Consider the following 14,064-nt stretch of genomic DNA (forward strand, 5'->3'; position numbering starts at 1 on the left):
AAGTTGTTCCAAAAAATGTTGCTTGGTTCTACTGCTACAATTACTTTTGTCTTTCTCTACACAAAACCAGACATGGAATGATTTCATGCATAGTTTCTCTCAAGAGAGCAAAGCAGAATCCATCAGAGGACAACATTGTTCATTATTTACCTGTTCTGGACAAATTCACAAAGAATTGCTGAATACAAGAGAAAGTGATTCATCTATATTTTTAATGCCCCACTTTCCCAGGAAGTTCCAGTTTAAAAAAGGTCTCATCTCAGCAGAGAGAGGGAGGGAAATGGAAATGCAGGAAGGAAAAGAAAAAGAATATTTCCATCTGTCACTTAGAGTTGTCTTCTAACAGCTGCTGATTTGACTAATGACAGTTGCATAATTAGCATTTCACATGTGTTTGATAATGTTCTTTGTTTGGACTGCCAGTTGTTTTGATGGAGTACACTCAATGGTGCTATTCAAGAGCATGAGCTCCCTATGTGGAACCTTCATGCCTTCGTTGCAAATGTATTTTGTAGGTTTTTAATTTTCCCTCTGAAAATTCCACTGTTGGAAACCACAAATACACCAAGCTTTTCTTGAGTGCAGAAGTGCCTTTTTTGTACATATCAATACAAATGTTCAAGAAAGCATAACCATTAGACTGACATCCAAATTATTTTACCAGTGCTTTTTAAAAGAAGTGGTAATAAGAACCAGAGTACTTCATCATGGATCTAATCCAAAACTCATCAAACAGATATAAATATGCCTTAATCTGTCAACAAAGATACTATCTGTACTGAAAAGGCATTCTCCAGCCAATTAAGTTTTTTTTCTGAACACAACATTTTAATATTAAATCATAAATGCATTCTTAGTGATGACTGAATCATTCCTTCAAGCCATTTTATGATGTTTCCATTGTCCCATGAGGGAAAAGTTCCAAAATTTCTAATCTGCTTGGAAGTTATCCTGAAGTTAAATTCTTCACTCGCTGTCCAGTCAGTATTCTTACTAAATACTTAATGTACCTTAAAAAAATAATGTTAACAATGAGCTATCTAATTAGAGTTCCTCAGGAAGGATTTTAACAGAGTAACAAAAAAACTCTAACATGCTTGCACCCTTTGTGTTCCAACCTACATTATCCAATTAGAAAAAAAATTAGCTAAAACATTCCACAGGAAATAGAAGAGCACTTTTGTCATGAAAATGTTATTCAAAACTAATATTGTTTTTTAGAACCACAAACCAATTTGTTGCTTTTTTGGACTAATACAGCATTAGCAAATTAGAACCAAATTAGGAAAAAACGTGTAAAGTAAAAGGTCATTTAAATGCTGTTTTCTTCAGTATCCAAAAGGTAACAGAAGATATAGACATATAATCAAGAGAACCAGTATTATTCAGCAGCTCTAAAATTCAGATGAGTTTATTAAAGACACATCGTTAAATGACTAGCAATTAAGAATCTTAATGTAAGTTCAGATACTAAACAAATCTAATCAGACTGGTTCTGAACACTTTGTCTAAAGTTAATTTAAAAATTCTAAGAAAAAATATTAGGCTTAAATTTTGTAAAATGTTTGTCTATTATAGATTGAAAATAGTCTTATCAATATTAAAATTTATACAGAAAGAATATGTGGGCATATTCAGAGGTTAGGTTTTGCTCATAATTTTTTCCTCTGTATAGATTCTCAAGCCACCCTCATCACTGTAATGTTATTGCTTCCCAGTAGGGCTTTTAGCACTCTGACTAACATCTGTCACATATAGTTCATGATCCCTCTCATCCTCTCCCTAGGGAGTGTGTGTAGAGCACTGAGTCATTTTGTTAGGGTTTGATTTGAGGGAATTTATTTTTCACACATTGCTATATCATTACTTAGACATGTAGACAGGGTCTGACAGAGAGTCTTTATCTATCTCATGAAATTATGTGCATTTAATAGTTTACTACATGAATATGAAATATGCTTTATTAAGTATTCTTATCTATTTTGAGGTAGTTGAACTGTAGCTGTTAAAAAAGTCAATTGCTCAGCTAATGTGCTCAACAATACAAGAAATGGCTGGAAGTCTATAAGAAGGTTGTATGTCTCTTAGCACCTTCGGCATTTTTACAATGCAGAAGAGTGATTATAATATAATTCCAGTCCTTTGACACTTCATTCACTATAGTTCAAGTTGATTAGCTTTTCTGGCTGGGTTACTGGTTTCCCTCCAACTTTTATGATATTACTAGTGATGCCATCTGTTCCAGGTATTTTTCCTCTTAAAGGTTTCATGACTTTCTCTATCTTCTTTTTGAGGGCATTAGCTAAGATTTTTTTCTTTGTGTCTCTTTATGTCATAGGAGGTGGTGAAACTTGTCATGTTTGTCTCTATGCATTCTTGTAGAGCTGCTGGTAAAGCTCATCTGCTCTCTGCAGGATGCTATCTCTCCCTCTGTAATTACTCTTTCATCACTGTCTGAGAGGGACATCTGGTGTCAATTATCTGTTTTCTTCTCATCTTGCTACAGCTGTTTCTTTTAAGAGTATTTTAAATCATTTCTATGTTGCATCATATATTTGAATTCCTTGTGATCTTCCATTTTCAAGGTCATGCGGAGCTGATAGTTGCAAGCAATCATTCTTTCTCTCTTCCAACCATTTCTTTTATCATGAGTGTCCCATATGCATTTGCACTGCCAAAATGATCATGATAAAACACCACCCAGATATCCAAAGGTATGGCTATAATGAGATTTCTTTCACAAAGAAATTCCTTGACCCAGTGAAAATTTGGTTGTAACTTGAGACGACCAAGTTACATTAGGGCAACCAGATCCTTGTCAAGAGAATGTAAGTAATTGGTGCTTGATGTGGTAACTGTTCTTTCTTACAACTTATGCAACAGTATAAAAAAAATCATAACTAATAACATGTAGAAAAAACATCTTGTTCATTTTAAGGACAGGGGGCTAACACTTTACTGCTAATGCATCTTGTTCAGGTCCGGAATTCTCTTACACAAGGTTGCCAGGGAATTCAGACAAAGCTGATGAGAGAAAATCCTTAAGTGAAAGCTTTTTTAAGATCTCATCAAAATCACGGGTTTGGATCTTGAATAAAAATCTGCTTATCTGCAATGGATCAGAAATTTGCAAAGAACAGATAATAGACACTCAACTGTGTTGTTACAGGCTACATATGTGGTTACAGGACAATCATTGCTTCAAAATAAAAAGCAATTCAAGACTCTCCCTTAGACAGATTATTATCTCCCTTTTGTCTTTTGTCTCCAAAAGGAGGAAGCTTAGTATTATTAATGTTTTGTTTTGGTTTTTTGTTCTTTTGCTGTTTTTTTTTCTTCTGACTTACATAGTGCCAAGGACGCAGGCTGCTCACATTTCCTATATTTGGTTGAAGTGTTACATAATTGCATTGCTGAATATGCCAGGGCAAAAGAAAGCTTTATTTATTGTTTCAGGTAAGGACCATTTGTGCACTTTTGCATGCCTAGAGGAGACTGATAAATAGCTCATGATTTACACAGCCTCTTGTCATGAGAAGCAATGCCACGGTGATCAGTGACAAGCTTGAATAAACATTTATATCTTAGCTGTCTGCTGAGAGAAGTAAAGTTTATATGTCTCAAAGCTATTGGGGGGTTTTTTGTGGTTTGCAGAGTATTGTTTTAATTGAAGTTCTTTTCTTATTTGCAGGGTCCTATTTGCATTTTAAATGTAGGAAACACACACTTTCAAGATATGCTAGTTTTGGCTGGGGTAGAGTTAATTTTCTTCATAGTAGCTGATACAGGGCCATGTTTTGGATATGTTCTGGAAAGAGTGTTGGTAACACAGGGATGTTGTTGTTACTGCTGAGCAGTGCTTACATAAACTCAAGGCCTTTTCTGCTTCTCACAACACTCTAGCAGGGACTAGACTGAGTGTGCACAAGAAGTTGGGAGGGAACACAGAAGACTCCAACTGACTGAATGGATGTTCCATCCCATATGACATCGTCTCCAGCAAATAAAAGCTAGGGGAAGAGGAATGAACATATTTAGAGTGATGTCATTTGTCTTCATTATGCATGATGGAGCCCTGCTTTCCTGGGTGTGGCTGAACATTTGCCTGCCCATGGGAAGTGATGAATAAATTACTGGGTTTACTTTTCTTGCATGTGCAGCTTTTGCTTTGCTCAATAAACCATCTTTATCTCAACACACAAGTTTCCTCACTTTTACTTTTCTGATTCTCTCTCCCTTCCCAGTGGTGGGCGAGTGAGCGTGTGGCTGCGTGGTACTTGGTTGTTGCCTGGAGTTCAACCATAACACAAGAGAAATCCACTAGTTCTCAGAAAGCTGAGTGTCCCTATGTGAGAACTTGGATCATGAGATGGTTGCCTCTACTATATAGAAACTGGAAAGAGTTGAATTTAACTGAGACTTTTATATAGATACCATAAGCATAACTTTTTCTGTTAATTTGGAAATCAGGAGGATTATTTTGAAAAACTAATTTCTGAAACATTAAAAATCTGTGCCACTCTCTGTCATATTTGAAAAGTCATGGCAGTCAGGTAAAGTCCCCAGTGATTGGAGAAAAGAAAATATCATAACTGTTCTTAAAAAAAGATAATAAGAAGGATGCTGGGAACTACCCTTCAGTCACCCCTATCTCTGTGCCCAGTAACAATATGGAACAGATTCTCCTGGAAGCTGTGGTGAAGCACGCAGAACACAGGAAAAAGGGATTAGGGAGAACTAACATGGTTTCACCAAAGCCAAATTGTGTCTGAATAGATATTAGATAATAGTGGCCTTCTGACATGGAGGGACTGCTTCAGCGGACAAGGAAAAAGCTTCAGTTGTCATCTACCTCAACTTCTGTAAGACCTTTGATATGGATCCCCATATTTTTACCTCTAAATAGGAGAGACATGGATTAGACGGATGGACTGTTAAAAGGATATGAAATTGTCTGGATGGCCACACTCAAAGAGTTACAGGAAATGACTTAATGTTCAAATGGAAACCAGTAATGAGTACCCTTTAAGGGTTCATACTGGAATGAATACTATTTAAAACGTTAATCAATAACATAGTTAGTAAAATGGAGAGCATCCTCAGCAAATTTGAAAATGACACCATGCTGAGTGCCTGTACCTGGGTCAGAGCAATCCCCAGTATCAGCACGGACCAGGAGAAGAATTGCTTGAGAACACTCTATTAGAGAAGGATTTGGGGATACTGGTGGAGGAAAAAATAGATATGAGCTGGCAATGTGCACTCTCAGCCCAGAAGCATCCCTTGATCATACCAAGAGCTCTTGGATGGTAAGACCATAACAGGAACATCAGCTATCTGGCCTAGGCAGAGGACAAAGGATAAGTTAGTTGTAGTTACCAACATAGATTATGACCAGTTACTGATGACTAAAGCAAATCGTCTTGTGACCCTATAACTGATGCTCTTTGAGCTCTCCTGGGCTGCATCAACATCTCCCTCTGAAAGGGATGTCTTTTGGAGCTAATCAGCCCTCAGGTTTGTGATACTTGAAAGACCATTAGTGATGACAAGGTCTAGACTGATAAACACCCCCACACACAGACACACACTCTTCAAGGTGGAATCCATGTGAGTTGAGAAAAACTAAGGGATTTGATGTTAATGTTTCAATGAACTTGAAGGAAATTTTTGATAGGTACCTTTACATACATGGAGTCTCACATCTCTGTTTGCATGCATGTGAATTGATTATGGTATGAATGTTGTTATAATGAATCTATAATTAAGTCACTGTTATAATTGTAGTAAATTCTATTACATCATTTTATAAATATTGAATGAGTCAATGATTATGTGTTGCTAAACCACCTAACACCCTTACCTTTTTGTGTGCATATTCTTTGCACCCTAACTCTTTTGCACCTCAAGTCCATGTAAATAATTCTAAATTGATTCTAATCTAATTTTTCTATGTATGCTTCATCTATGTAGCAAGTAGTAGAGAGAACTTTGCCATTGAACTCTGTTAAAGTCACAAATTCACACAAAATTTACATTAAAACATTTTTAACAAAATCTTCGATAGTGATTCTTTATGCAGCTGAAAACACCCATTTATAACAGAGGCTTCATGTGTTATGGTTTTGTTTGGTTTGATCAGCGCACACCTGACCATTCTTCGTGCCCAATTGGGTCTTTGAATCACAGACAAAACATAAGAAAAAGCTGAAAACTCCCTCCTCTTAGGCTTGAAGTAGTCTGTTATCCAGGCCAGAACTACATCTAATTAAATGTTAAGTTATGATAATCTGTGATAGTTTTAGGCCTTCCTGGAAACCAGTTTGTAGGTAGGAAAGTGGTCATATCTAGGTATTCCATCCCATTTTTCTACCTAAGCCAGGTATAAATAAGAAAGGAAGAGAAGCCTTCGCTCTTTTCTCTTCCGGTGAGGTTCAGGAACAGTAGATCCCTGCATTGGTCTCACTTATCTGGAGGCTGAGACCTGCAGCGATTACTGTTGCCTGCTACGTGGGAGGTGGACAGATTTGGCCGTGTTTGGCGACCCTGCTTTCCTTGAGGGCAGTGGTGAGATTTCATTTTGCTAGTTCTTTATTTTGTTAATTCCCGGGTTTTAATTGTGTATATCTGTTTTGGTTTTGTCCCCTTTTGTCCCTTTTTGTCCCTTTTCCCTTTCCTTTTTTTTGGGGGGGTTGTACAAAGTATTCTCACTGTATATAACTGTGATATATGTAATATATATATATATATATGTATAATTTGCTTGGTTTTGGTTTCTTTCAGTTTCTACAGTTTTTCTTCCCTTTGCCCAAAAGGGGAGGGGAGGAAAAAGGCTTTTGCTAAGTTTCGTAGACATGGTGGGAAGCCAGCTCCAAACTTGGTCATAATCTTAATAAACAGATTTACCTTCTGTTGTCTCAGACTCTTCTACAACTGAGGCTCGGAGTGACCATCTTCATTTCACAACTGTGGAATTAGGGCACATATAGAGGTGAAGTGGGTGGATCAACTTTGTCCAAGAAACCAGTAACATGGGAACTGAAGCTTGGTCTCCTGAAACCTAAGTGAATTCTTGCAAAGACACAGTTGCCAAGGTCCAAGATTTTAAAAGACTCATTCAGATTCCTGCCCACAGCAATACTGATGATGGAAAATATAGCATATAAACCATAGGTATGAAGTTAAACCTAGAAAGGGAATTCTAGGAAACACAGGAGAAATTAAATTTCCCTACTACATAATGCCGATCTTAGGATGTATTTTTTGTGAGTGTTATGGAAATGAAACAGGGAAATACATAGAAGAGATAGAAAAATAATCTCTTTCCATTATATCTAAACATTTTGCAGTGTAATAGACAGAGACTTTTTAAAGCAAAGTCATCCAAATCCCAGGAGTCTGCTTCAGTCTTCTGCTTAGCTGTTGTGCACAGTAGCCTCAGGCAACTGGGATACTCTAAAACTTAATTTCTATTTAAAGATCTAAATTGAAACATACTGTATCACCTCCTAGCTCAGCTGCTTTAAAAATAAGAGTATAATGTAAAAGTTGGGGCAGGTCTACAGGAAAATTTAAGCTCTGAAAAGGGACATTTAAATTCCCTATTATGGAGTGAGCTCTGGAAACAGATGAAAAGAAACCTACAAAGACCAAATATTTTTCACCCTTTTGTCAGGAGGTGTTATCATTAGTAAGACTGGTTGGGTCACAGCCAGCAAATCAGGCCAACTAACTTGGGTTAGTAATATTCCTACTCAAACCTTAACCAATTTTTCAGGTGATTGTTTTAGTCGGATTTTATCATATCACTTGTCGTATAGAGATGTGGTTGGTGAAGGTAAAACCTCTGAAATAATTTTATAGCATTTTAAAAATCTAAACAACATGTAATTGGACTAGTGTTCACTGGATGTAAGAGTTCTTTTCGTTTTGAAACTTAACTAGTTTGTTCTGAGACTCTGCTTCCCATCTCAGACGCATTCCCAGCCTGGTCTGCCTGCCAGAGAATGGCACATGTGCACTTGAGCTGTGTGGGAAGAAAAGAAGAAAGGCCTGGGCGTAGGATAGTTGACAAATTTTCTCATGTACAGAGACCGTAGGAGTATGGAATTTCCCTAGACTCTGCTCTGTCTTGAAATATAATTGAGCTGCAGACTGAGAGCATGCAGAGCAATCCTTTTGATGAGTTCTTTTTAAAGCTAAATTGTTTCAGAGAAAGAATTAAAAATAGATAGGCAAAGCCAGAATTAAGGACCATGTCTTTTTAGCCCATTTAGACACAGGGTTTGGGATATATGCTTTGAAAAGGATGGGGTTGATTTTGCTGTACAGAGTGAACAGTTGAGAAGAGAGTGGGGAAGCAGGAGAGCATACAGTGAGAAAAGGAACCTAAGAGACCCCAATCAAAGTCTGACTTGTCTTAAACAGATAAATAAAGCATCCTAGAACAAGGAAATAAACTAGGCTGTATATCTGTTTGCTAGTGTTTTAACCAGGTGTTGGGAAATTGTCATTCATCCCTGTGCTTCCCTATGTCTGTTATTGTCTCTTCAGGGATGGTAGCAGCGGTTCCATGTTTGGGAAGAAGAAAAGGGCTAAACAGGACAGTGGAAAGTCACTTATCCATACACCTTCTGTTGCAAGGCCTGTATATTTTGTAACTCCTATAAAACCTTCACGAATTCTTCTAGCATGTGTAAAGTATTTTTTTTTTTTGATCTGGTATATAAGTTTAGTAGGGTTAATTAACAACTTTTTAATCCATCTAATTTTGACTGAATAGAGTCAATATGATTTCACTGTAGCAAATAGGCTCAAAGGCATTGGAAAGTATTTTAGACAAGCTCTTTAATGCTATATTAGTGCTCTGTTAATTTTACCTGTAGTACAAGGATGTAGATTAGACTACCATAGTTTTTGGGATGTGATTCAGAAAGGCAATTCCATTAGATCAAAACTTAATTTTTCAAATTTGATTATCACCTTTGAGGTGAACAGATGTTAAGAATAACTTGCTATACCACACTACAATACTTGTAGCAGACTTTGTTTCATTTGAGTAAATTTTCAGTATTCTAATTATGGAAACTTTATTTAGGTATTGCCTTGTCACAAAATATAGGTGATTTCCTATGATCTTAGGAGTATGAGAAATATTATATTAGAGTACTAAGTGGGCATTTTTTCCATGTCTAAGTGCTTTTCATGTATTGGTTTTTTCTTTAGATTACAGTTATATGCAATTATGGTCCTTCCTTTTTAACATCCCATAATGTAGTGAACCCTCCTTCACAATGCTCTACCAACAGGGCACACTAAGTAGCAGAAAGTCTCTATGAAGTGAAGTTACTGCTTCATGTCACTCTGAATTAAGTCACAGTGGGTGACAGACATCTACACATGAACAGAAACCTCCCAGAGGAAAATGTTTTCATTAGATCTCAACAGTCTCCCAACCTCCATTGGTCTACAAAGCAAAATCCCTGTTTGATCATGAACTCAGCTCCCTATAGGACAGGGCATCTTGCAGAACTATCATACAAATATAAAACCATATATAAAACACTATATATAGTGGTTTAGATAATGATTTAACTCTGCATTGTTTTCCAGAGTAGTTTCATTTTGAATATATATTAGGGGAGATGGGGTTTTTTGCCTGCAGTGCAAAGAGACACTCTTTACTTTTAATTAGTCCTCACCTGCAAATAAATCCAGTTTTGAGAAGTGAATGACATCTATTTGCAAAGGAGTCTTTCTAATCCAGTTCAAATAATTAATCCTTGATTTGAAATAAAATCTATTTAACAACTTTATACATGTTCTTTTGTAGAGGTTCTTTTGATTCAATTAGCTCTTTGGAGTTAATGAGATGGCATCCAAACACTTTTCAGTCTGTTGATTTAATTTTTCTCCTGTCATCCTCTCTTTGTCATCCACATTTATATTCAAATAAATTATTGACCTGTACTTCCCTAAATATTATATAAAGGAGTATAGATTAGGCAAGATATTTGATTTATTTTTTTGAAAAGTCTTTCAGAAAAGTCAGATCTGTAGGCATGAGAAAAAGGAGGGGAAAAAATGTATTCAGGATAAATTGGAAGCTGGCTTCCTGGTTTATTTTATAGAAAACCTTTTGTATGGTGTTCCCTTTCAAATTGTCACAGGTAGTAATACAGCTGGTTTCAGTTTGCTGGATTTTCATTTCTGTATAACAACCACCTTTTTGATCACATATGGTGATAATCACCTCCAACACCTTTCTCCCAGCCCCAATGTACGTAGATTTTTGGCCAAAACTAGTAACTTAGACTCCTTTTGAAATCAATGGAGTGATAAAGGATTCATTCAACCTTGCTTGGGAAACTGTCTTAAGACGAGATAAATTAATTTCAGGATGGTGCCCTTCTCACTTTACGTAGAACCCAGAAGATAGGAGGCCAATGTGTATGTCTCAAACACTGATAGCCTGAGGGCTGTGGAGCCAGCCAAGGACTGTTGGTAATAACAGCCAAGAATTGTTATTAATAACCTCGGACTGCCATCATTAGTATGCCATGAGAAAGAACAAGATGTGGCTAGAGAAAGGGGGTCATAAGGAGGTAGGATAGCACTCTTCTGGGACAAACATCCTTATTCTAGTTCACAGAGACACAACGAAACAAAAACCAATGTAAGTGCTGGAATGAGGCGGAGAAGTGGACGTGGACAGTAGAGGGGGTTCAAGAACACCCAAGACCCCTGAAGACCTCTGAGCCATTTCCAAAAAGGTCTGAAAGAATGGACTGAGCATGAAAAGTAGTTCGCATAGAGGGCAAGACAACCTATCTTCAAGGCAGAGAAACCTATTCATAAAAAGACACCCCACAGAGACTGGGTGGTGCCCCTGGGACCCTGGACATCCCATCAACAGGACTGATGTAGCTGGATAGACGCTGCAACCAAGACTGATATCCCATCAGTTGGATTGGCACTGGAACGAGGATTGATGATCTCTTTTACTCTCCTTCTCTCTCTTTCTCTCTCTCTCTTTAATTAATCTCTTCCTTTCTCTCTTCCCTTTCACCCTACCCCTTTATCCAAACCCCACTGCTATGTGCTTATATAATAACTCAGGAACTAATATACAAATTTCCATGCCAATTGTGTGATTTACTAATAAAACATTCTGATTGTTTGTGGACCTTCAGACTTTTGTTGTTCTTTTTTGAACATGAGTATTTACAAATCTTAGATGTTTCCTTCTTCTTAAGGGTGGGATGTCAAACTCTATGTAAATGATCTTCAAATTTATCTGGCTAAAGATAGATGGGATGAATCTTGTCTACAATGCCTGAAAGTAAGGATGCTGGCATCCATAGATTTGCTGTGCAACCCCTAGGTTTGACGCATAGCCCAATTTTGTGTGGCACAGCTATGTGACCTCCTTTTAGCCTTTCTGAAGAATAGTACTGACTTGCAAGAGTTTCATAGAATCACAGAATGCGGAAGGTTGGAAGGGAATACAGTGAGTCATCTGGTCAACCTCCAGCTCAAGCAGGGCCATCCTAGAGGACATTGCATAGAATTGCATCCACATGGTTCTTGAATATCTCCAGTGAGAGAGAATCCACAGCCTCTCTGGGCAATCTATTCCAGTGCAGGATCACCTGCACAGTAAAAAAGTTCTTCCTCGTGCTCAGGTGGAACTTCTTGTGCCTCAGTTTGTGCATGTTGCCTTTCGTCCTATTGCTTGGCACCACTGAGAAGAGTCCTACTCCATCCCCTTGACATTCTCCCTTCGGACACTTAGATAGATGTTTGTAGATGAAAGCCATGCAAATGTAAAAGCAAAGATGGACATGAAATAGTTGAGATAGTAATAGTTGGGGTCTAAAAAACCTGGGATCTGGAGAGAAAAACCCTGACATGAAAAATCATTTAAAAATGAGAAACAAAAGAAATAGAACTGAAAGACTCAATTAGGCAGATTAGGTCCAGTCCAAAAAAAAACCCCAAGGAGAGTCAGATGGCACCATCCTTCTGAGACTGCCAAACACAAAGATAACTAGATACTGCGAGAGAGATATAACCCATGTGCTCATGAATCCAAATCTGTCTCAGTGCACTTGAACCAGCAAATACTGGAGGAGTGGGACTGGCTTCATATGTGAGCATGAATTTGCAACATGGACTTGCAAACACCTGTTTCCTATGAAGAAGTGGAAGTGTGGAGGTTAAATTAAAGCATTGCCCTACTGTGCAGGTCACTGCAGGGTCAGTCAGGAGACTGTATCTTTTGTCCTTTTTATTGCTCGAACACAAGTAAAAAGTTTATCCTAGCACAGAAATGACTGAACACCACCTGCGTCTCTTAGAACGCTTCCATCAACGCTGCCTCCGTACAATTCTAAACATCCATTGGTCAGACTATGTCACCAACACATCTGTTCTAGAGCAAGCAGCTATCACAAGTATTGAGGCCATGCTGATGAGAACACAGCTGCGTTGGGCAGGTCATGTCTCCAGGATGAAGGACCACCGCCTCCCTAAGATCTTGCTTTACGGTGAACTTGCCACTGGCTGCCGCATGAGAGGAGCCCCGAAGAAAAGATACAAGGACTCCCTGAAACAACATCTCAGCCTTGGCCATATTGATCACCATAACTGGTCTACTCTGGCCTCAAATCGGGAGGCCTGGAGACACACCATCTATAACGCAGCTGATGCCTTTGAGAAAGCACGCAGGATCACCCTGGAGGAAAAAAGGCAACGCAGAAAGAACCGTGTATTGCAGAATACACCATCTAAGGAGTCTTTCTGCTGTGCCTTTTGCAATCGGATATGTCTGTCACGGATTGGCCTCATAAGCCACCAGCGCGCCTGTAGCAAATGTGGATAGAGCCTTCCCAAATCTTCGTTCGCGAAGCCCAGCCATGACAGTACAGTGGTGCTGCAATACAATAACTGATTGATACAATCATTTTGCATAAAAATCCTATTTCTATACCTAAGTAAAGTTCTGTTTAGCTCTGGAAAGTTCTGATACCAATGAAAATGAAAAAGAAAACTCCTGACAATTTACTAAGAGACAGAAAATAGCTACGCTGTGGATTTTAGACATACAGCAGTGATCTACCCAGACTTATGAATTACATTTAAGACTGAATCTGATTATTTATTTCTACTTTTGTCTTCACTGCTTAGTTGTTTCATATGTTCACTTTTTGGTATAAGCTATCTAAAATCTCAGAAGTCTTTAAGCAGCTTGACTACTGGTACATTAATTCAGGAATGCAATAATACAGTCAACTGACTAAAACAAGCAACAAATTTATTATTGAGGTTTTATGTTTGAAAACAGATCAAATAGACAGAGAATGAAAAGATGCCAAGGGGTTTTGGTTAATATCTGTAGTTCATTATGTATGGGGGTGGAGTGGGGGCTGGGGGGAGTTTGGTTGAGTTTTTTGTTTTATTTTGTTTTTTAATAATAGTCTTACTGGAATTCTCACAAGGAAATCCAAATGCATATTTGGTTTACGCACAGAGAATATAATGGTCCTGATTAACTTTTTACATCAATTTTACGCTAGTAGAACACCAAATTACTTACACAGAGTTATTTACTTCGTGCTATCCAGTGGAAAGCAGATTCAAGTTCAATATATATTCTATTACTGAATGAAGAATATATTAGCTATGAAAATTATTCAAAAGAATTTCTGTACAGTACTATTACCCATACTATCTGCAGTCCATCTCCATCCATATGTCTTAAGCGGCCATTTTATAGCTTCTTCAAATCTACTTGTAACTACTTCCCACCCCTTACACTTCAAACAAAAATATTAAATGCTTTCTAAGATGCAGCTTATTTTTGTATCACTATTGTATTCAGTGCACAATAGATTTTCCCTTGACATTTTATCTTTCCTAATGTAGAAAATCACCAGATACACATACATGGCCTGATGCTGTTTCCCACAAATTGTTACCTACTTTTTTTTTAAGATAACTGGAGACCTAAGACATCCATGAGGAGCTGTATACATAGCACCACATCTTTGGAAATCCTAACCA

This window comes from Pseudopipra pipra, chromosome 1 (assembly GCF_036250125.1).
Source record: "Pseudopipra pipra isolate bDixPip1 chromosome 1, bDixPip1.hap1, whole genome shotgun sequence".
NCBI lineage: Eukaryota > Metazoa > Chordata > Aves > Passeriformes > Pipridae > Pseudopipra > Pseudopipra pipra.